The sequence below is a fragment of the Camelus ferus genome, chromosome 15 (assembly GCF_009834535.1).
Source record: "Camelus ferus isolate YT-003-E chromosome 15, BCGSAC_Cfer_1.0, whole genome shotgun sequence".
Taxonomy (NCBI): domain Eukaryota; kingdom Metazoa; phylum Chordata; class Mammalia; order Artiodactyla; family Camelidae; genus Camelus; species Camelus ferus.
The window spans coordinates 30,491,249-30,512,867 of NC_045710.1; the positions used below are offsets into that span (position 1 = coordinate 30,491,249).

At 48.0% G+C, this 21,619-nt stretch overlaps 1 long non-coding RNA gene across 5 annotated transcripts in view; it reads left to right on the plus strand.

Moving 5' to 3' along the window:
• The window catches only part of LOC116668959, a 199,235-nt gene that overhangs the window by 91,116 nt on the left and 86,500 nt on the right, over nucleotides 1-21,619 (plus strand). The gene's annotated exons all lie outside the window — the stretch shown is intronic.

Sequence of the window (21,619 nt, forward strand, 5' to 3'; positions counted from 1 at the left end):
GCCCCTGCCCTCAAGAAGCACATCTAATAACCTTTTAAGTGAAAAGCAAACTGCCCTTGGCTCCCCCAGGAGAAATCAAACAGAATGCAGGCTGCGGCATTTTACTTTGAGTTTTTGAGGCAAGTATAATCACCTAGTTTCCTGGTGAGTGGAGTTTGATCTCAAAAATTGCAACTTTTCCCTAGCTAGGGAGTCCTTTCCTGTGACATGTGGCAGTGGGGACAGAGGTGCCCTGACATCCCAAGGGCCAGGATTCTAGGGGCTAGGGGTCTTTGGGGGAGTAGGAGGTATGACCGCCTCCGTCCTGTGACCTGAAGTTGACCCAATCTCTGCCCCATATCGCCCTCCTCCTCATCCACACTGCCAGGAGACAGGACATGCTTTGGAGCTGGTGCAGCTAGAGTTTAAAGCAGCCCTGATGGGATAATCCCACTTAGAGGCTGTTTCTGAATCCTCAGAATATGACATGAAGAAAAATTCTGGGGTCCAGCTCCAGGAACGTCTGGGCCCAGCTGTCCCCTGAGAAGGTCCTGGTGGCCTCTGCCTGTCCAGGCGGGGCTAGACAGTGTCCTCAGCATGACCCATAGCCCTCAGCTGTCCTCCCTGCAGAGGCATGGCTTCAAAGAGCCAGCGTGGGCAGATCCGTTTCTGCAGGGAGCCTGCGGTCCAGGAGGGCTGGGTGAGGAAAGTGGATGACATCTGGGCATGTGTGCGCATGTGCGTGCTGTGTGTCCAGCCTGTTTGTGGGTAGTTTTACTTGGTATCCAGAACGGACTCACCAGAGACAGGGTGCAAGCCTAGAGGTTTCTCCCTGTCCCACAAGCTCACTCAGTGTCAACCATCTTTGGACTCTGGACTCTGGCAACGACATCTCAAAACCTTGCTCTTTTCTGGTCTTGCCTGGAGTGACAGCTCTCATTGTACTTCTCTCCCTGGTCACTGGAAATGGCTTCCTCCTTCTTGGAAGCAGATTCACCAGCACATCTAAAGCAGAGGGTTCCCACAACCCACCTAACATCTCAGGGGGCTTGATTCAGGCCTGATCCCAGCTGCTGGTCCTAGGCATCAGGGGAGCCTGTGAGATGCTGTGAAAGCTGCGGGTTCTCTCTCCGGGGTACTGTTGACCTAAATGTGCCCATATGTCCACCACACAAAGGTGCAGGGATCCTGGGTGCCCATACCCAGAGCCCAGGTTGGGAGCTTTGGTCCCTCCCACAGGCCCAGCTGCCAGCTTTGTATCCAGGCTGCTCTCACCTTGTCCTCCTTCTAACCTCAGTCTAACCCTTCCCAGGAGCTGCAGTGCCAGCCCCTTGGCCCAGAGCCTGAACTGGGCAGGTGGCCCTCAGTGGCCAGGCTCCCTCCATTGAATTGTGTTTGACCAGCCTACGCATCTGGTGATGAACTTGCTGGGTGGAAACAGTCCCTGGGGGACTGGAATCCTTGTTGCAAAAATAAATTTTCCCTCAAAACCTAGCTTTTCTTATCTTGCTTTTTCTGCATTCGGGCTTTTTTTCTTTCTTTGTTTCTTTTCTTTTCTTCTTTTTTCTTCTTCTTCTTTTTTTTTTTTTTTTCTTTTGGTCTTCTGTCTTTCTAGTATCCCAACCCACTTTTATCTTCTTCCTTTCCTCCCACTGAGACCCAAACAAACATCTTGGTAAACAGACTCTCAGGCCACACTTTTAAAGAGACAGCGCGTGCAGCTCGCTCTGTAAGAGACCCAGGGCTAGATGGGCTGGGATCACTATGGGACACTCACAGGAAGAAGCTGACTTTAAGCCCTTTACCAAAAAATCACCTAGGAGATTCCTCTTCTTTCCTGCGCTTCACTGGCGGACACAGACCAAGAGGAAATACTTTGGGGTTTCATTGTAGCAGAGGTCTCCCTGAGTGGGACTGGTGAGGTTTGACTGTAAGGCTGTTATTTTCTGTATATGATCTGAAAAGTATTCCTTTTCAGATTCCTTTCAAGTGTGCTTTTAAAAATACATATTTTCATTTCAAACCCCCCACCCACCAGCATCAAACAAACACATCTCTGAAATGTTCATATCAAACGAAGGGAAAATGTGATCAGAGGGACAAATCTAGTTTGCACAGAACTTTCCTGGAACTTGGCTACTTAGTGACTTGAGGAGGTTCTGGTTTTAAATTGTATCATTTATGTATTGCTGGGTTGGTGCACTGAAGTCACTATGGGGTGGGGGGAGCATGTGCGTGTGATTGTGTGTGGACTGGCATGTGCATGAGTCTACACGGGTACCAGATCGCTGCCTCGAATGTCTCTGCCCTGAACAGGGGTCTCCCCGGCACTGGGGATGTGGACAAGCTGAGGTCACTTCCCACCTGAGTTGTCAGGACTGTGAAAGGACTGGCAGTTCTTGGAGGAGGGGGCTGTGCTGTTTCCATCCCCTAAGTGGCCCAGCAGCCTAGGGAGGAAGGTGTCTCCCAGGCCCAGTGCAGCAGGCTGGGGGGGCGGGGGGCGCTGAGAGCCTGCATTTGTAACAGCTCCCTGGCCAGGCTGAGCTGCTGGTCCCAGCCCACATCTGAGTAGCAGGCCCAGAGAGGTGGCAGTGGTCCTGCAGGGCCCCTTGTGCTCTCTCCTCACCCCCTGCTTCGAGGGCTGGCCTCCACCCAGCACTGGCACTGCCGTCAAGGCCCAGCTACTGACACTCCTAAACCGTAGACCTCTGTGGAACAAAGCCCAACTAAGGTGGCTTTTCCCCTTTAAGAGGATACATTCCTCAGCGGACGGTTGCCCCCAGGCCTCTCTCCCACTCCCACTTGGAAGCCAGGCAGAAAAACTGCCTGATGGGCAGGATTATGGGATTAGTCAACTTTCCCAAAACAGGCCCAGAGGCTCTGGGTCCGAAATGAGTTTTGGTCTGAGCCTTTCCCTGTGATTAGTGACAGATGTGTCCGTCAGTCGGCCCACCCTCCTCCCTCTCCCAGCCTTGCCTCTTCCCTTTGTGCTAGTAACTCACTCTGTTACCTTAATCACAGGCCCCAGAAATTTGGGGGAAACATGCTTCAGTGAAAACAGGCCCTATGGTTCAGTGGCCCAGGGCTCAGGAGGAAAGTATTACCTATGGAACCAAGGGTCTGGCTATGCCAACCCCTCCTCTTTCCCACCAGAGAGCGGCCCCCTTGAAGCCACCCGGAGGGGCCCGAGGGGCCTGTTAGGCTGTGATAGTCTGTGTCTGTTCGACTCCTGTCTCAGATTCCTGTCCCTGCTCACTGTGCCCTCTGTTTCTGGGCCCAGCTCCCAGGTCCCCCTGCACTCTAGGACAGGCTGGGCGGCCTGCCCCTCCTGAACCTGGGCCTGCCCTGCAATCTCCATTTGTGAGCTGGCCTGTGCCAGTTCCAGAGCTGGTGTTTCCCAGGAAACCAGCTACTGAAGACCGCTCAGCTGAGGCCACCATGCTGGGACAGTCAGAAGTCTGAGGATGCTCCTGTGGACAGATTTGGGCTTGAATCTAAGTCAGGGAGGGAAGCCTCTTACTGCCCCGCGTGGACCCAGAGGCCTCATCTGCACTTAGAGGTTCCTCGCAGAGAAAGCGTGCACTCACAGCTGGTGTCCCTAAGGGGCCTCTCCTTAGGGCTTTTTTCTCTGTGTGCAGGCTGGCGGCAAGGAAGTAACATTTGTTCTCATCATAATGCCTGTGATCCTGGAGTTAGCATCGCCCTCCTTTTAGATCTTTGCCCCTTCCAAATCTCTGGGTGGAGCTGACCTGATAGTCTGTCTGGAAATGAGGCTCTCCTGCCATGTGATGGCCACTGGGGCTGACTGAACTTGGCTCCTCTGGGCTGTTATATCCCAGGCCACACCCAGAATCCAGAGTCCTGGGCCCAGGCCAGATTCCAGATCATGGGAGGACCAAGCTCTGAGTTCAGGCAGAGCCCAGAGCTCTCATGACGCCAACTTCAGGCCGGGCTGGAACTGGGGACAAGGGCTGAGCCCTCAGTCTCTCTCAAGGGAAGGGCTGGTCCTTCTTTCAAGGGTATAACATAACCTGCGAAGTAAATAGTTCTTTGGGGTAAAAGAAATAAGGCTCATTAAATATTAGAGCTGGACGGAAATGTGCAGATCTCCTAACTTTAGCTGGCATCAGAATCACCTGGAAGCCTTGCTGAAACACAGATTTCTGAGTCCAAACTGAGAGATTCTGATTCAGTAGGGGTGGGGCCTGAGAACTTGTATTTCTAACAAGTTCTCGAGTGATGCTCATGCTGAAGGGGACACATTTTGAGAAGCATGGTACCAGCCCTCCTCTCTCATTTTACAATGTAGACACCAAGGCCTGGTGGGAAGCAGCAGCTTGAGCAAGGTCAACAGCGGGTGATGGTGCAGCTGGGAGGGCAGGACTCACCTCCCTGGCAGGGGACGTTCTACTGCCCAGCCCTGCCTCACGTCCTGAAGCCTGGGGTCACGCAGCTGGTAGCCAGCCCTCCCTGCTGGCCACCACGGCCCACTGGGCAGTTTAGTGCTGGCGGTGACTTAGAATATGGGATGGTGCCCATAGCACCCAGTTGGTGCTGGAGAGGGAAGTGGCATGTTTTGGCACATCCTGGCCTCCAGGCTAAAAACTGTTTATTTGGACAATTAAGAACACGACTTCAGCTGAACCACAAAATCAGACGGAAACCTTTATCTTGGGTGGCACAATCTTGGTTTCCTCCCAGGCCCTTGCAGGCTGTGGAGTGGGGCCCCCCTGGACGGGGTGCATCTGGGAATGATTCCAGGGGCTCTGGCCTCCACTCTGGGGCTCAGTGGAGGGGGTCTGGAGCAAGCCTTCTCAGTCACCCTTGGTGCTGAAGGGATGGGAAGAGGAGTCTTAGGAGGGAACTCTAGCTCTTTAATCAGGGACACTGGGGCCTTTGGGGTCCCTTGAAGTAAGTTTGAGTTTTTTTCTGCAGTTGGCCATGAGACTCAGTATCTCCTGGACCATCTTCTGTTATCCCAGAGATCTCTGTCTCTACTTATCTCTGTGTCCTCCCCCAGTCAAGAAAGCTCACATCTCCCATCCCCACTCCAGCACAGCAGGGGCCCTTGGCTCTGGCCCCACCTGGTCCCCCTTTCAGTCCTCATCTCACTGGGTGTTCTTGGGCCTCTGTCACAATGAGGGGCTCATGGTTAGGTAAGTCAGGTGTTTGCTTATAACCCTCCTTGAAGTTTAAGCTTCTCCCAAAACAAAACCCAAGAATCAGCCTCCCCCAGGGGGCCTGAGAGGAGCCAGCCCACCTCAGCCACAGCTGGTCACAGCTGGCCACTGTACTGAGACACAGTCTCATGACTGGGTGCTTGGGGGGTGCTCTGTATGCAGTGGTCACCACTGGCTTGCTCCCCATGCTGCTCTCCCTCACCCACTCCCCCTGCGCAGCAGTGCTCTCAGACCTTCTAGGCTCTACCACTGGGTCCCTGCAGACATGGATAGGACTTGTTTCTAGAACCTCAGCTTTCAAGTTCCTACATCTTATTCTGTTTCTAAATGACTCACGTTTGTCAGTCTTGTCTCTTTAGCAGCATGTTGTAAAGCCTTTCAGAGGCGGGAACTGGATCTCCTGCCCATCCCAAGCTCCATTCACCTGGCCCCCTTGCTTCCATGACCCACCTGGGGTCTGGGTTGGGGCCAATGAGTGATTTTGGCATTCACCACCGTGGCTAATGATCCTTGTCACTGGGTGTATGTGTAAGGGCTGGCGGGTGGGGGCCCTGGAGCATGTCTGACCTCAATCTGCCTCAGCAGCTACCCTGGGATGCAGCCCCCTCCACCGGCCCCCCACACACCCTGGGGATGGGTGCAAGGCAGAGGGCTGGGAGGCCAGAGGGTGACAGCTCCCTTCGGAAAGTGCCGTCTCACACTTGGCCCAGTGTGGATTCCAGTGAAGAGGTGGAGGGCAGGCATCTCGATGGAAACAGGTCAAATTCCCAATCTGTTTCTCCATCCTGGCTCCAATCCCAATTTTTTAAACAAGAAGCACAGCAAGGAAAATAAGCCTGCCTGGGGCTGAGCTGAGGGTGGGGGAAGTCAACAGTCTAGGGAGGTGAAAACTAGGCAAGAGTATAAAGAATTCTGTGTTATTTCAAAATTGCTTCCATACTCCTACAGATTGGAAAAGAGGACATGGTCGACATGGTTGGGGAAAAGGAATTATAATGAGGGACGAGAGAAGAAACAGCAAAACACCATGTAAACCTGGGTAGGATATCCTGGGCTGCCTGTTAGCCTGCCAGGCTGGACCCTGGGCAGCTTGGAGGTTTGGACTGTGAGCAGGTGCTTTCTCCTGGGCCTGGCCCTCACCATGCCCCATTTCCCAGAGGCCTTAGAGATGGAGGAGGCCTCCCTGAGAATGGGGGCTGCAGCTCGGAGGTAGGGAAGGAGGGACAGGGGACTGAGGACTCGCCCTCCAAGAAGGAGACAAGTGAAAAAGAGGGGAGATGGCTGTGGTTCTTGTCCTGTGACTGTTACCCTCAGTAGATCCCCTCCTCTTGTCAAGCTTTGGGGGAAGAGGCCAGACTGCAGGGCTGGTTGGCAATGAGAATCGCTCCTGTTTACCAGTGAGTGCTGCGCCCCAGGCACTGGGCTTTGTGCTTCACACAAGTTATTTCATTGAATCACTACAACACCCTCACGAGATGGGGACTGTCCCCCTTCTACAGAAGGGGAAACCATCTCAGGCCATGGAGCTTGCTCAAGGTCACACAGTTTTTAACCGGCAGAGCAGGGGCCTGATGGCAAAGACTTCTGTCCAGTCCCCTATTACCCCACTGGGCCATGACCCTCCAGGGGGTTCAGCCTGCCCAGAGAGAGCTCGTCCAGGGCTGGCTGGGTCGTGGACTGTCTCGGGGCCCTCCTCGCTTTCTCCGGGGCGGTGTGGGACGGAGCGCCCGAGCTCTGAAGGCCTTCCTGGCTTCCTTTAGAGGCAGTGCTGCCCCCCGCAGAGCCCAGCCCACACTCCAGTCACCTGGGCAGGCCTGACTCTTCACCAGAGGTGTGAACATGCCTGGGTGTTGGGACCGGAATGAGACACTTTCATGGGCAAGTTGGAATCCATCTGTGAGCAGTAAATTGCCCCAGTCCCTGGGGCCATTTTCCACCATAAATCTGAACGACTGTGCAGATCCCCAGGGCGGGAGGCACTTCCAGGGCAACAAGAAGGCTTGCAGAGCTCTGCCAGGGCTGGGCCTGCAGGGAGCCGGAGCTCTGGCCCACCTCCTGCCCTCCTACCCCTAGCAGCCTCAGCATCTGGAGTCCTGCCTTCCTCCTTGAGAGCCTGTTCTGGGATTCTAGGGCCTGCGTTCTCCCGACTGTCCTCAGACGACTGAGCCGGCTGCTTCCTGTCTCCTTCTGGCTACTTATTCTCCTGCCCTCCTCCGGGTTCTAGTTAAAGGCTCCCTCCTGGGGGGTGTCATCTGTGCCCACAGCCTCAGGAATCATGCTACATGTATGACCTCGGAGCTGCGTCTCCAACCCTGACTGCTCTCCCACGTCTGCCTGCAGGATTCTTCACAAGGGTGTCCCCCAGGCACCACAAACACATGCTGTCCAATCCGAACTCACCCTCCCCTTGTCCTCCACCCCACCCCACCCCACCCCACCAGAGGGCCCAGAACCTCTACCAGAGTTGCCTTTGGCACCTCTCTCTCCCTAGTGTCCTGCTAGGAGTCCTGCTTCGAGGCCCCAGAGCTCACATCTTCGTCTTCCCGTCTCTATCCCTCTCAAAATCCCACGTACTGGATCATTTTTTGCAAGAGCTTCCCGAATGTCTTTCCCGCTTTCAGTCATGTAGTTCCTGAACAATCGTTCCAAAGCCAGGCCCAGAGTTTGTTACTTCCCCATACTCTCCATGGCTCCCCAGTGCCTCCCTCTAAAATACCCTCAAAAATCTTTAGCAGAGATTCACAGTCCCCTCCTTGAGTCGACTCCCAACCCTGCTCTCTAGCCTGGTTGTCCACTCTTGTGCCTTAGAGCCCGTGTGTTGCAACTATTCCAGACTCCTCAAATCAGCCTTGCTCTTACTGACTCCATGATGTGGCTCCCACATGCCTTCTGCTTGGCGTGGACGGTCCTGCCTCTGCCCATCACAATCCTACCCTTTGTTCAAGACCAGCCTAGACACCAAACACCCAAACCCAAACAGTGGAACAAGGAAGCTAGAGCCAGACTGACCGGGTTGAAGACCCAGTTCTACTACTTTTATTGTTTGACCTTTTGGTTACTTAACCCTTTTGTGCCTTGGTTTAATCATGTATAAAATGAGGATAATAGTAGTAGCACTTGCCTCATTGGGTATTTGGAGATTAAGTGAGGCCTGACACGTGGTCAACACTTTATGTGTCAACTGTAATAACCCAGATTATTGAGCCTCCTCTGGCCCCCCAGGGCCAGTCTTAGTACTTCCATAGCATTTTCACTGACGTTGCTGGTAGCGCTCACCACATTTGCCTGGTTGTGGAGTTAGCATTCTCTGATGGCAATTGGGCAATTGTCTAGAAACCCACTGGGGCAAACAAGGGGACTTTTTATCACAAGGACCTGGTGGGTCTTATAGCACCCTAGGGCAGGGATGCTGCAGCCCCTCAGGGAGTCCTGGCAGTGGCAGCTGGAAGCACTGCTTGGGCCACATTCTCTTTGAGAACATCCACTGAAATAGTTCCTTTGTAGACCGTAGCCTTGAAGACTTGGCTGAAATCCGCTGCCCACAGCCCTGGAGGGTACATGCCACTGTCCAACACAGTAAGATGGAATCTCTTTTGGTCCCAGTTCAGGAGCTATGACTAACTTCTCTTGGGTGAGGGTGTGGGGAGAGGTCATGTTACACAAAATTACTGCTGGGGGTGCCCCACTATGGGAGAGGAGATGAATTTATGGGGATCCATGCCATAGACTACAAATTGGTCCCCCAGATATGTTCCCCATCTTCCTTAGTAAAAGATCTCCCAGTTCTTTTATCCTGCCCTGAATAAAGACTACATTTCCCAGCCTCCCTTATGATTGGATATGGCCATGTGACTAAGGTCTGGCCAAAAATGTCATTAAAGAGCAGGGAGTGCCCTCCTTAGCTTCTTCCTAGTAGCTGGACTCTGGAGCCAGGCTAAGTTGAAATCCTGGCCCTGCCCCCCACGAGTGTGACCTTCGACAAGTTACTTAATCCTTTTGTGCCACAGTTTTCTTAGCAGTAACAGAGGAAAAAATAATATTGCCATAATAGGGCTATCGTGCGGATTCCATGAGTTGATATTTGAAGAGCGATTAGAATGGTTCCCGCCACATAATGTGTGCTCCATATGTGTGGCTCTGGTGAAGAAGAGGGTGACAAGGATGAAGAAGAGGATGACCAGGCTGGAGCCTGAGTGACACGTTAGATAACTGGATAGAACCATACGTTGAGGGTGGCCTGGACCCTTAGCACTCACTGAGACACAAACACCAGCTTGGACTGCTTGCCTCCTGACTTTGATTATGGAAAGAAAAGTGGCGGAGTGGGCAGGGTACAGCTCAGTGGCAGAGGGCATGCTTAGCATGCACAAGGTCCTGGGTTCAATCCCCAGTGCCTCCATGCAGCCTGATCTAAGTGATGTTCAAGCACACACCCCGTCCACTGTGTCATGTTGTGTTCCCTTGAGACCATGTCTTACTGTGCCTATTCGGTTGTACATCCCTTCAAGACAGGGTTGGCTCCCACACTGTCTTTGTGTCTTTTATACTCTATAAAATCCTGTTCACAATAGGTGTTCAGTAAGTAAGAATTGAAAAAGTGGAAGAGTGATGCTAATAATTGTTGTTCTGGTTAGGTAGACTCTGTCTTTGTTCTGAAACACCCAGAGGATTCTTTGTGCTGGCTGGGTGCAGAAAACTGGTGCGAATACTAAGAACAAAGTTGATCCAGGGTGATGCCTGGCGTTCCAAGTGCTTCAAGTGCGTTCTATGTTTTAACCCTCATGATAACCCTGATAAGTACTCTCATCAGCCTCTTGTTACAAATGAGGAAACTGGGCTTCAGAGGGTTGGAGGTCAAGGTCTTAGATCCAACCATAGAGCCAGAACCCAGACTCGGGCAGCTGGACTCCAGAGCCCAGGAACTTAACAATTTTGCTGTGAAGCTTTCTCAGGGCTTTTCTCCCGTGAGCCCTTTGGAAAAGAGATTGAGATTATGCAGGAGCTGTTCAGGCCAACAAGGACACATTCCTTCCAAGAGACCTTGCTTCTCTTTACACTTGGAGGTTTGGTTGGAGGGCTGAGCTTCAGGGAGATCGAAGGGAGAAGGTCAGAGTTTTCCTGAGTCAGTGGGTGAAGATCCACACCCACCCTGCCCCCCTGGACCAACTCAACCTCCCTCCTCTCTGAACTGCTGAAGCATCTTTGTGGACATGACTAGCCACTGGTCGAACTGGCTAACTGGTGGCAAAACAGTGGCAGAGTTTGTCTTCATTTGCTCCTGTTTGCCTATTCTTTGATTGTCACCATCTTATGTCCTATTAGGGACCTCACATGTTATCTCAGCGAGGGAAGCTTCATTCTGAAGAATGAAAATGAAGAACAAAAAACTTAGTCGCCCCCTCACAAGTGAACATTTCATGGTGAGATTTTAGGCAACAGAGATTCTGGGCTTGAACTTCCTGTAGCCTCTCAGATCACTATTGTTGACTTCTCCTGTCCCTTCCCTTCGTCCTCCTTCCTCTCTTTCTTTTTTCTAAGCCATTTTGCATCCCACTCTCTTATTCCTGACCCCAGAGCCGACGTGTCCTTTGTGGTCCACTTCCAGTCCTCTTGTCCAGGAGGCCGCTCTACCTATTCAGATGCACAGCGGCCATCCCTGTCACTGGCCACCCCGGCTCAGGGTTCTGTAGCACCTCTGGTCTGGGGCGCACGCATTAGTGCCCCTTCGTGTACTGGGCCAGTCCGCCAACTGCTGCTTACAAAGCCTTCAGTTTTGTTAAACCTTTTGCTCTCTGAGCACCAAGGCCACAGGGAACTTCCCTGGATGCTGTTGCAGGAATTTCTACTCTGGGAAGTCATTTTACAGCAATCTCTTAAGGCTCTTTCTGCCCTGAGATTTAAAGTTTCTCTACTTGTCCTCTCATTTCCCCCATGGTGCCCGATTCAGTGTTGGGTGACGGGTAAGTGCTTGGGAAGGATTTATTGAGCTGTTAAGGCTTCCCCTTTCTGAAGGCTAGCGTGAAGTTTCGTTGAGGCAATGGTGGGAAAGCTCTCCTGTTTTCAAAGCTCTCCCAACAAGGAGGACTCTCCCAGGCAGTGCACTTTCAGGATTTGGGGACCAGTGCTTTTTGTGGCCACCTGCTCTGGGTTGTGCCACAGTGGATGCTCTGGTGCCCTGCCTCTGGTCTGGCTGGCCTTCTCACTCCTCTGGATCCAGTCTCTGGGCCTATCTTCTGGCCTGAGCAGGAAACCACAGCCAGCCCCTCCTGAAATGACTCAACATCCAACTTGGACTTAGCTCCAGCCCCTCCCACCAGCTCCAGGCGGCCAGTCCCATAGGACCACGCCAGGACCACAGAGGTCCCAGCTTTTCTCAGAAAGATCCCACTAACATCCAGGGATAGCCATGCCAGAAATTCTGCAAAATGCAAGTGCAAGCACTTTCAAGCCGTGGCTTCATGTTTCCCGTCCCCACGGCCTCATTCCGCCAAACTCCATATTGCCCAGATGGAGTGAGTTCATTTCAGACTAGAACACATGTTTCTCCTGTGACTCTCCCTAGGACTCAGGCCTACAACCACTAGGAAGCTGCTTGCAATGGGGCTGCGGGAGGGAGGCAGAGGGATTGGAGCCAGGGTAGAGCATTCTGCCCCGCTGGAGCCTGGCCTCTGATCCCAGCATCCCTGGAAAACATGGGCCCTCAGGGAGCCTACTCTAGACAAAGCCAGAGGAGATGTTTGGATCTGGGTTCTAGTTTGTACTGTGACCTGGTGTTCAAAGGTCCTCTGGTACCCTGGAAGATGGTACCCATGCTCCCAGCATTCAACTCATCGCCTCCCTACCTGCCTCTCCCCTCCAACTCCCTAACACTCTGTCCACGGGGTGGAATGAATGGAGGTGTGACTGAAGATACAGGTGGAAACAATGACACCTCCTTCCTATCTGCTTGAGACCTCAAGGCCATTAAATCTTGCCAGGAATAAGGGAGTTGTTCCTCCCTTAGCACATTGAATCCACTGCCTGGAATGGCCTCAGTGCCCTCACCCCATCCACATCCTCCCTGTGCTTCAGGGTGGGGCCCAGTCCTGCCGTCACTGTCCCCCTTCCCTACCCTGAAACCCTCAGGGACCTCTTTTTCTCCTTTGAGCTCTTAACTCTTGACGTCTGCATGTCTCTCATGTGGTATCAATCCACACTTAACATTGTGACATCGTTTATTGTCTTGTGCATCTACGAAGCGTTTTGTGTGTTTATTTCCCATCCACTTTCCACACGTCTTACACCAGCTCTGTCCAGTAGAAGTAGGACATGAGCTGCATATGTCATTTAAAAATTTCCAGTAGACACTTTAACAAAGTACGAAGAAACAATCAACTTTGGTTTTAAAGATGTATTTTGAGACGGAGAAGATGGCGGAGTAGAAGGACGCTCGCAGGTCACCCTCTCCCACAAATACACCAAGACCCACATCTACAGACCCACTCAGCCAACCAGAGCACCTGTGGAACTCCGACAGAACATCGCCCTCTTCAAAAGATAAAGACGCCAAAAATCTGGTAGGAGAAAAGGAAAAAAGAAAGAACAAAAGGCAAAGCAGCGCGGGACGGGTCCCGCGGGGAGGGAGCGGCAAAGGAGGACTGGCGCTTCGCTCGCTGGGTCTCCCCTCTCCGACTGAGAGGCCAGCGGGACGGAGGGGGAGCCTCCGAGGCTTGGATCTGTACAGAGCAGCCCTTGACTAACAGAACTAAGTTAAACGGGCACAGAGCATCCCCCCAACACCCAGCCTGAGACACGGGCTGGCAGCGGTGGGCAGGGCCAGGCTGCACAAGCCGGGCGGAGGACGGAAGTGGCTGCACGGAGGCAGCCCCGGGGGAACGCAAGGGGCTGCGAGCCGTAGCTGTGGGTGCACAGGGCAGAACAACCTGGGCCCTCCATAAAACAGCAAGGTTGATGTGCTCTCGGGGGAAGGATGCACACCCCCATCTCTGAAAACCCGTGGAAAGTTTTCGGGGGAAGAGAGGCGCGGCTCAGGCACAGCCGCCATATCCACCATGCTGAGCACCCAGGTGGGGGCGGGGCGAAACCTGCATCCGCAGGGAAGGGCTTAGCAGCCTCAAAGGCCAGACTGAGACTGGTCTGCAGCCCGGGGCAGATAGGATCCTTCCATCCTGGTCCCTCAGAGAACTTGCTCCACAAAGACAAACAAGGAGCTGGGTTTTGGCTCGGAGCAGGGACAGGGCTGTCCCTTGGTCTTCCCCGAGCCCACCTGCGGAGCGGAGCTACCGGCGGCGCAGGTAGAGGGAGAGCGGCCCCCCCCCACCCCCGCCGCCTTTCTGGCAGGAACACAGCCCCTGACCGAGGTGCTGGGAGGGGGCACGACCTGCCCTCCTACCCGGCCAGTCTGCAACATCTGACTGTGCATCCGGAGGGGCAGCGACCCGCGCGCCCACAGCAGAGAGCTGCACCTGACCCAGTGTTAGGAGGAGGCGCGATCTGCTTGCCAACAGGTGCTGGGAGCAGCACAGAAGAGGGCGCCAACGGAGGGCCTCTGAAAACAGCAAGCTGAGCTTCCAAAACAGGACGAAGACAGAAAGACTTCACATTAAAAACACACAGACTCCAGGAGAACACCGACAAACCCCCTCCCCCGTTTTTTTTTTTTTTAAATCTGTTTTTACGTGTTCTATTTTCTATTACTCTCTTAATTTTTACTTCTTAATTCATTTCTATTTCTCTTGGGTTTTGATGTCCTGCTATTGATTAGACACAGGTTTCAAATACATCTATTCATCTCCCCCCCCCTTTTTTTGTAAAGGTTTTAAAAGGACGTCTCAACCCGATTAATACTCTGCTTCAACTCACTCTTCTATTATTCATTATACAGTGTTTTCAAACCCTCTTTCTCCCTTCTTTTAAAATTCTTTCTCTCTCTCTCTTATTTTTTTTTTTCTTTTTTTCCTAAGTTCTATTCCTAAATAGGCATCAGATAGATAAAATCCTTAAGGACCAAAATAAACAACTGATACTCCATAAACCACAGTGCCAAAGAGGTATGAGCAAGATGAAGAAGCAGAAAAACCTTTCCCAATTAAAAGAACAAGAGAAACCCTCTGAAAGAAAGATCAACGAAATAGACATCGATAGCCTACTAGATAAAGATTTCAAAAAAGGAGTGATCGAATTGCTGAAGGAATTAAAAGAGATAGTGTTTAGAGATATAAAATATGTCAAAAATCAAATTGAAGCTATAAAGAAGAGCCAAGTAGAATGGTTAAACTCATTGACAGAGATGAGGAATGATCTAATAGCTGTGCAAAGCCAACTAGATAATGCAGAGGAACGAATTAGTGATCTAGAAGACAGGGCAATAGAAAGCACCCATTCAGAAGAACTACAAGATAAGCAAATAAAAAATAATGAAAATAGTATAAGGGACCTATGGGATAATATAAAGCGTCCCAATCTTCGCATAATAGGGGTCCCAGAAGGAGAAGAAAGATCAAAGGGGATTGAAAAGGTTTTTGAAGAAATCATGACTGAAAACTTCCCAAACTTAAGGAAGGAATCAGATATCCAAGTACAGGAAGCTCAGAGGGTCCCAAACAGGAAGAACCCAAATAGACCCACACCAAGATATATCATAATCAAGATGGCCAGAGTCAAGGATAAAGAAATGATTCTAAAGGCAGCAAGAGAAAAGCAAAGAGTAAGTTACAAGGGAACCCCCATAAGGCTCTCAGCTGATTTCTCTACACAAACACTACAGGCCAGAAGGGAGTGGCAAGATACATTCAAAGCCCTGAATGAAAAAAAGATGCAGCCTAGGATCCTTTATCCAGCAAGGCTATCCTTGAGGATAGAAGGAGAAATAAAGAGTTTCACAGACAAAAAAAAAGCTGCAGGAGTTTAGCAACATTAAACCCATGCTGAAAGAAATATTGAAAGGTCTACTCTAAATAGAAAAGCAGCAGGATGCTAAAGAAATGAGAAACTCACCACTGGAAAGGTGATAACTCATGAATTACAAATAAAATAAACACAAAATTGTAAAAGACATCTAAATCATTGAGAGTGGGAGAGGGAGGCAGGAAAATATAGAATTTTTATTTTTTTCTTTTAAAAATTTTTTGTTCTCAGTAGGATGGGTTTGAGATCATGTTACTATCAGTTTAATAAAAACAGTTATAGTAATGGGTTGATAGATTTACAAAAAAGGGTAACCACAAGCCAAAAATTTACAAAGGAGTCACAAAAATTAAATAAAATCCATGATAATACAAAGGAAAATTACCAAACCACAAAAGGAAGAAGAAAGGAACAAAGAGGATATACCAAATCAACTGCAAAGATAAGTTCAAAATGGCAATAAACACACATCTATCATTAATTACTGTAAATGTTAATGGACTAAATGCTCCAGTCAAAAGACACAGAGTGGCAGACTGGATAATAAAGCAAGAACCTTCAATATGCTGCATACAAGAGACACACTTTAGGGAGAAGGACACATATAGATTGAGAGTGAAAGGATGGAAAAGGATATTCCATGCAAATGGAAAAGCCAAAAAAGCAGGTGTTGCAGTACTGATTTCAGACAAAATAGACTTTAAAACAAAGGCCATAAACAAAGATAAAGAAGGACATTTTATAATGATTAAAGGAATGATACAAGATGAAGATATTACACTTGTTAATATATATGCACCCAATATAGGAGCACCTAAGTACATACAAGAAATACTAACAGAGATAAAGGGGGATATTGATGGGAATACAATCATAGTTGGAGATTTTAACACTGCATTAACATCACTAGACAGATCTTCCAGACAGAAAATAAACAAGGCAACAGAGAAATTAAATACTACAATAGAAAAACTAGATTTGGTGGATATTTTCAGAACATTACACCCCCCAAAAATAGGATATACATTCTTTTCAAGTGCACATGGAACATTTTCCAGGATCGATCATGTACTTGGGCACAAAAGAAACCTCAACAATTTTAAGAAGATAGAAATTATCTCAAGCATCTTTACTGACCGCAATGCCATGAAACTGGAAATCAACAACAGAGAAACAAAGGAGAAAAAAAGGAAAGCATGGAGATTAAACAATATGTTATTGAAAAAACAATGGATCAATGAGGAAATCAAAGCTGAAATTAAAAAATACCTTGAGACAAATGATAATGAAAGAACAACCACTCAAAACCTATGGGACACAGCAAAGGCAGTGCTAAGAGGGAAGTTTATAGCGATACAGGCCTTCCTCAAAAAAGAAGAACAATCTCAAATAAACAATTTAACCCACCACCTGAATGAATTAGAAAAAGAAGAACAAAAAGCCCCAAAAAGCAGCAGAAGGAAGGAAATAATAAAGATCAGAGAGGAATTAAATACAATAGAGATTAACAAGACCATAGAAAAAATCAACCAAACCAAAAGCTGGTTTTTTGAAAAAGTAAATAAAATCGACAAACCTCTGGCCAAACTCACAAAGAAGAAAAAAGAGAGAGCACAAATTAGCAAAATAAGAAAGGAAAATGGAGAAATTACAACAAACAAAATAGAAATACAGAATATCATACGAGAATATTATGAAAAACTATATGGAACCAAACTGGATAACCTGGAGGAGATGGACAAGTTTCTGGAAACATACTGTCCACCAAAACTGAATCAAGAAGAATCTGAACACTTGAACAATCCGATCACTAGAAAGGAAATAGAAATAGCAATTAAAAACCTCCCTACAAATAAAAGTCCAGGACCGGACGGCTTCACCGTGGAATTCTACCAAACATACAAAGAAGAACTCATACCAGTCCTTCTCAAACTCTTCCAGACGATTGAAAAGGAGGGAATACTCCCAAACTCATTCTATGAAGCCACCATCACCCTGATACCAAAACCAGGCAAAGACACTACAAAAAAAGAGAATTATAGGCCAATATCACTGATGAACATAGACGCCAAAATCCTCACCAAAATTTTAGCAAATAGAATCCAACAACACATAAAAAAGATTATACATCATGACCAAGTGGGGTTCATCCCAGGGACACAAGGCTGGTTCAACATACGCAAATCAATCAAGTGTAATACATCACATCAACAAGAGAAAGGACAAAAACCACATGATCATCTCAATCGATGCAGAAAAAGCATTTGATAAAATTCAACACCCATTTATGATAAAAACTCTCGCCAAAGTGGGTATAGAGGGAACATATCTCAACATAATAAAAGCTATATATGACAAACCTACAGCCAGCATAGTACTCAACGGTGAAAAACTCAAAAGCTTCCCACTAAAATCTGGGACAAGACAAGGATGCCCACTATCACCACTCCTATTCAACATAGTCCTGGAAGTCCTAGCCACAGCAGTCAGGCAAGAGAAAGAAATAAAAGGGATCCAAATTGGAAAAGAAGAGGTAAAAGTGTCATTATATGCTGATGACATGCTACTATATATAGAAAACCCTAAAAGGTCCACACAAAAGCTACTAGAGCTGATTGAAGAATTCAGCAAGGTAGCAGGTTACAAAATTAACGTTCAAAAATCAGTTGCATTTCTTTACACTAACGATAAATCAACAGAAGAAAGTAAAGAAACAATCCCCTTTAAAATAGCACCCAAAGTAATAAAATATCTGGGAATAAATCTAACCAAGGAGGTGAAAGAATTATACACAGAAAACTATAAACCATTGATGAAGGAAATTAAAGAAGACTTTAAAAAATGGAAAGATATTCCATGCTCTTGGATTGGAAGAATCAATATTGTTAAAATGGTCACACTGCCCAAGGCAATCTACAGATTTAATGCAATCCCTATCCAATTACCCAGGACATATTTCACAGAACTAGAAAAAATCATAATAAAATTCATATGGAACCATCAAAGACCTAGAATTGCCAAAGCATTACTGAAGAGAAAGAAAGAGGCTGGAGGAATAACTCTCCCAGACTTCAGACAATACTATAGAGCTACAGTCATCAAGACAGCATGGTACTGGTACCAAAACAGACATATAGACCAATGGAACAGAATAGAGAGCCCAGAAATGAACCCACAAACTTTTGGTCAACTCATCTTTGACAAAGGAGGCAAGAATATACATTGGAATAAAGACAGTCTCTTCAGCAAATGGTGTTGGGAAAACTGGACAGCAGCATGTAAAACAATGAAGCTAGAACACTCCCTTACACCATATACAAAAATCAACTCAAAATGGATTAAAGACTTAAACATAAGACAAGATACAATAAACCTCCTAGAGGAAAACATAGGCAAAACATTATCTGACATACATTTAAAAAATTTTCTCCCAGAAGAAATAAAAGCAAGAATAAACAAATGGGACCTAATGAAACTTACAAGCTTCTGCACAGCAAAGGAAACCAGAAATAAAACAAGAAGAAAACCTACGGAATGGGAGAAAATTTTTGCAAGTGAAACCGACAAAGGCTTGATCTCCAGAATATATAAGCAGCTCATACAACTCAATAAGAAAACAATAAACAACCCAATCCAAAAATGGGCAGAAGACCTAAACAAGCAATTCTCCAAGGAAGACATACAAATGATCAAAAAGCACATGAAAAAATGCTCAATATCACTAATTATCAGAGAAATGCAAATCAAAACTACAATGAGGTATCACCTCACACCAGTCAGAATGGCCGTCATTCAAAAATCCACAAATGACAAATGCTGGAGAGGCTGTGGAGAAAGGGGAACCCTCCTACACTGCTGGTGGGAATGCAGTTTGGTGCAGCCACTATGGAAAACAGTGTGGAGATTCCTCAAAAGACTAGGAATAGACTTACCATATGACCCAGGAATCCCACTCCTGGGCTTGTATCCAGAAGGAAATCTACTTCAGGATGACACCTGCACCCCAATGTTCATAGCAGCACTATTTACAATAGCCAAAACATGGAAACAGCCTAAATGTCCATCAACAGGTGACTGGATAAAGAAGAGGTGGTATATTTATACAATGGAATACTACTCAGCCATAAAAACCGACAACATAATGCCATTTGCAGCAACATGGATGCTCCTGGAGAATGTCATTCTAAGTGAAGCAAGCCAGAAAGAGAAAGAAAAATACCATATGAGATCGCTCATATGTGGAATCTAAAAAACAAAAACAAAAACAAACAAACAAACAAAAACAAAGCATAAATAAAGGACAGAAATAGACTCACAGACAGAGAATACAGACTTGTGGTTACCAGGGGGGTGGAGGGTGGGAAGGGATAGACTGGGATTTCAAAATTGTAGAATAGACTACACTGTATAGCACAGGGAAATATACACAAAATGTTATGATAACTCACAGAGAAAAAAATGTGACAATGAGTGTGTATATGTCCATGAATAACTGAAAAATTGTGCTGAACACTGGAATTTGACACAACATTGTAAAATGATTATAAATCAATAAAAAATGTTAAAGATGTATTTTGTTTAACTCAGTTTATCAAAAATACATGGAAACAATATGAAAATTATCAATGAGATATTTCACATTTTGGAGGCTACAAAGTCTTCAAAAGTCTTGTGTGTATTTTCATTTATACCACATGTCAGTTTGGCTACTAAATTTTCACAGAAAATTCTTGATCTGTATTTAAATCAGTAAGAATTTAATTTACTAAATTAAATAATAATTTAATTATTAACTTAATAACGATCTCTCCTTTTCTTCCAAATATGATAAATACTGGACCTGAGCTTCTCCTTTCCAAGATGGACCCATATAGCCAAGGGGATTCTGGGAATTGTAGTTCCCAGTTTCTCTCAGTGCCACAGACTTTAGAAAGGGGTGGTGGTGATGTTGCACTGACAACAGAGGATCTGCCAGTTATTCTACTAAATGAGAGCTCCTAGGAGTCAGGGGAAGGAGTTGCCAGGTGTGAGGAGCTGCAGAAGCAGAACACACACAGGGAAGGAAGGCAGTAAACAGAGCAGGGACCCAGGGTAACAAGAGGAGAGGAGTTTCTGGTGGTGGTAGGGGAAGTAAAGAAGGAAGAGGATGGAAGGAGGAGAGCAGTGGGTCTCTGTGGGGATCCTAAATTGTCTGGGCATCCAGATGCTCCAGGGTCATAAGGTGGCCAGGCCTGCATCTCAATGACACCCACATGCCTGGGGGTGGGGCAGGGGGTATGGTGCTCACAGTTGCCCCTCCCCCTGACTCTAGGTGCTAAGATTTGCTGGGATAAGGTGGTTCCTTCCAAGATCTCAGATACTCTATGAACTTAAAAGGCCATAGGAATCCCATCTCCTCCAAAAAGTCTTCCCGGTCAATTCTCCCTTCAGCCCGAACCCCTGACTTTGACACTTGCTCACGGCTTCACAGTCACGGCTTGTTTGCTGCTCTGCGTGTTCTGTGTCCCCCACATGGCCCCCATGTAGCCCTTAGGCATCAGAGGCCAAGCCATCTCCAGATCTCACACAATCCTGGAAGGTGCTCCGTACATCTGGGCTGGACTGAGCTGGGGCAGAGGCCAGAAGGAAAGGCTGGCAGGCATCAGCAGAGCCACCGATGGGCAAGGCTCTGGAAGAAGGAGCAAAATTTATCTAGAGCCCCTTCTCTTCATCCCCTAAGGCAGTCAACCCAAATGAGGGAACTAGGGGAGCAAACCTCTCTGAAGGAAGTCAGAGATCAACTGGAATGAATCCTCAGGCTGTTGAAAAGAATTATGCAAACAAAACTTGGTGGAGGGGAATGGAAGGGGGGGTCCTGGTTGTCATGGCGCTAAGGGACTGGATTACACCCACCAGGGCCGAAGCAGGGGTGAGGCTCTGAGAAGGAAATTTAGTTAAACAGTCAAGTCCTCTCCTAGAGAGAGGCCCCCCCACAGTACTGGGACAACTGTCCAGTAATAAGGACCACCCACCAACTGAGGACACCAGCTTCTGACCAGGGGATGAGCCCTTACCTCTCTTTCTAGATGTTCACTCCAGAAACTGGAGGCACCCATGACCTCTGTTCCTTCTCAAGGACTTTAGGGCTGGGCTCCATTTATGGTCTAGAGCCCGTCTAGTCCATCACCATCATCTTTCAAATGAGGAAACCAAAGTGAATTCAGGGTCAGGTTCAAGGTAGGGTCTACTGTTCTGGCTCCTCCCAAAGGCTTTTCCTTCTTGCCTTGGTCCTTCTTACTTGTATGTATTCTCTCATCCTCTCTCAGAACTGAGGTCTTTTTTTCTAATATTCCATCCTCTGAAGAGATAGCATTGCCCGTTGTTTATGTATTTTTAGCAGCATCAGAGGAATTGACTGTCTGGTGTATCTGAGGGCCTTATGCATGGTTAGTGAGGTTTCATCTAATCTTGGGTGCAAAGCACACATGAGACAGAAAATCAGACCCTCTGGGCCTGTTGAGCCATCCAGACATCCAAACTCAGACCGTGGTGTTTGAAGCAATGAAGTAGGGTTG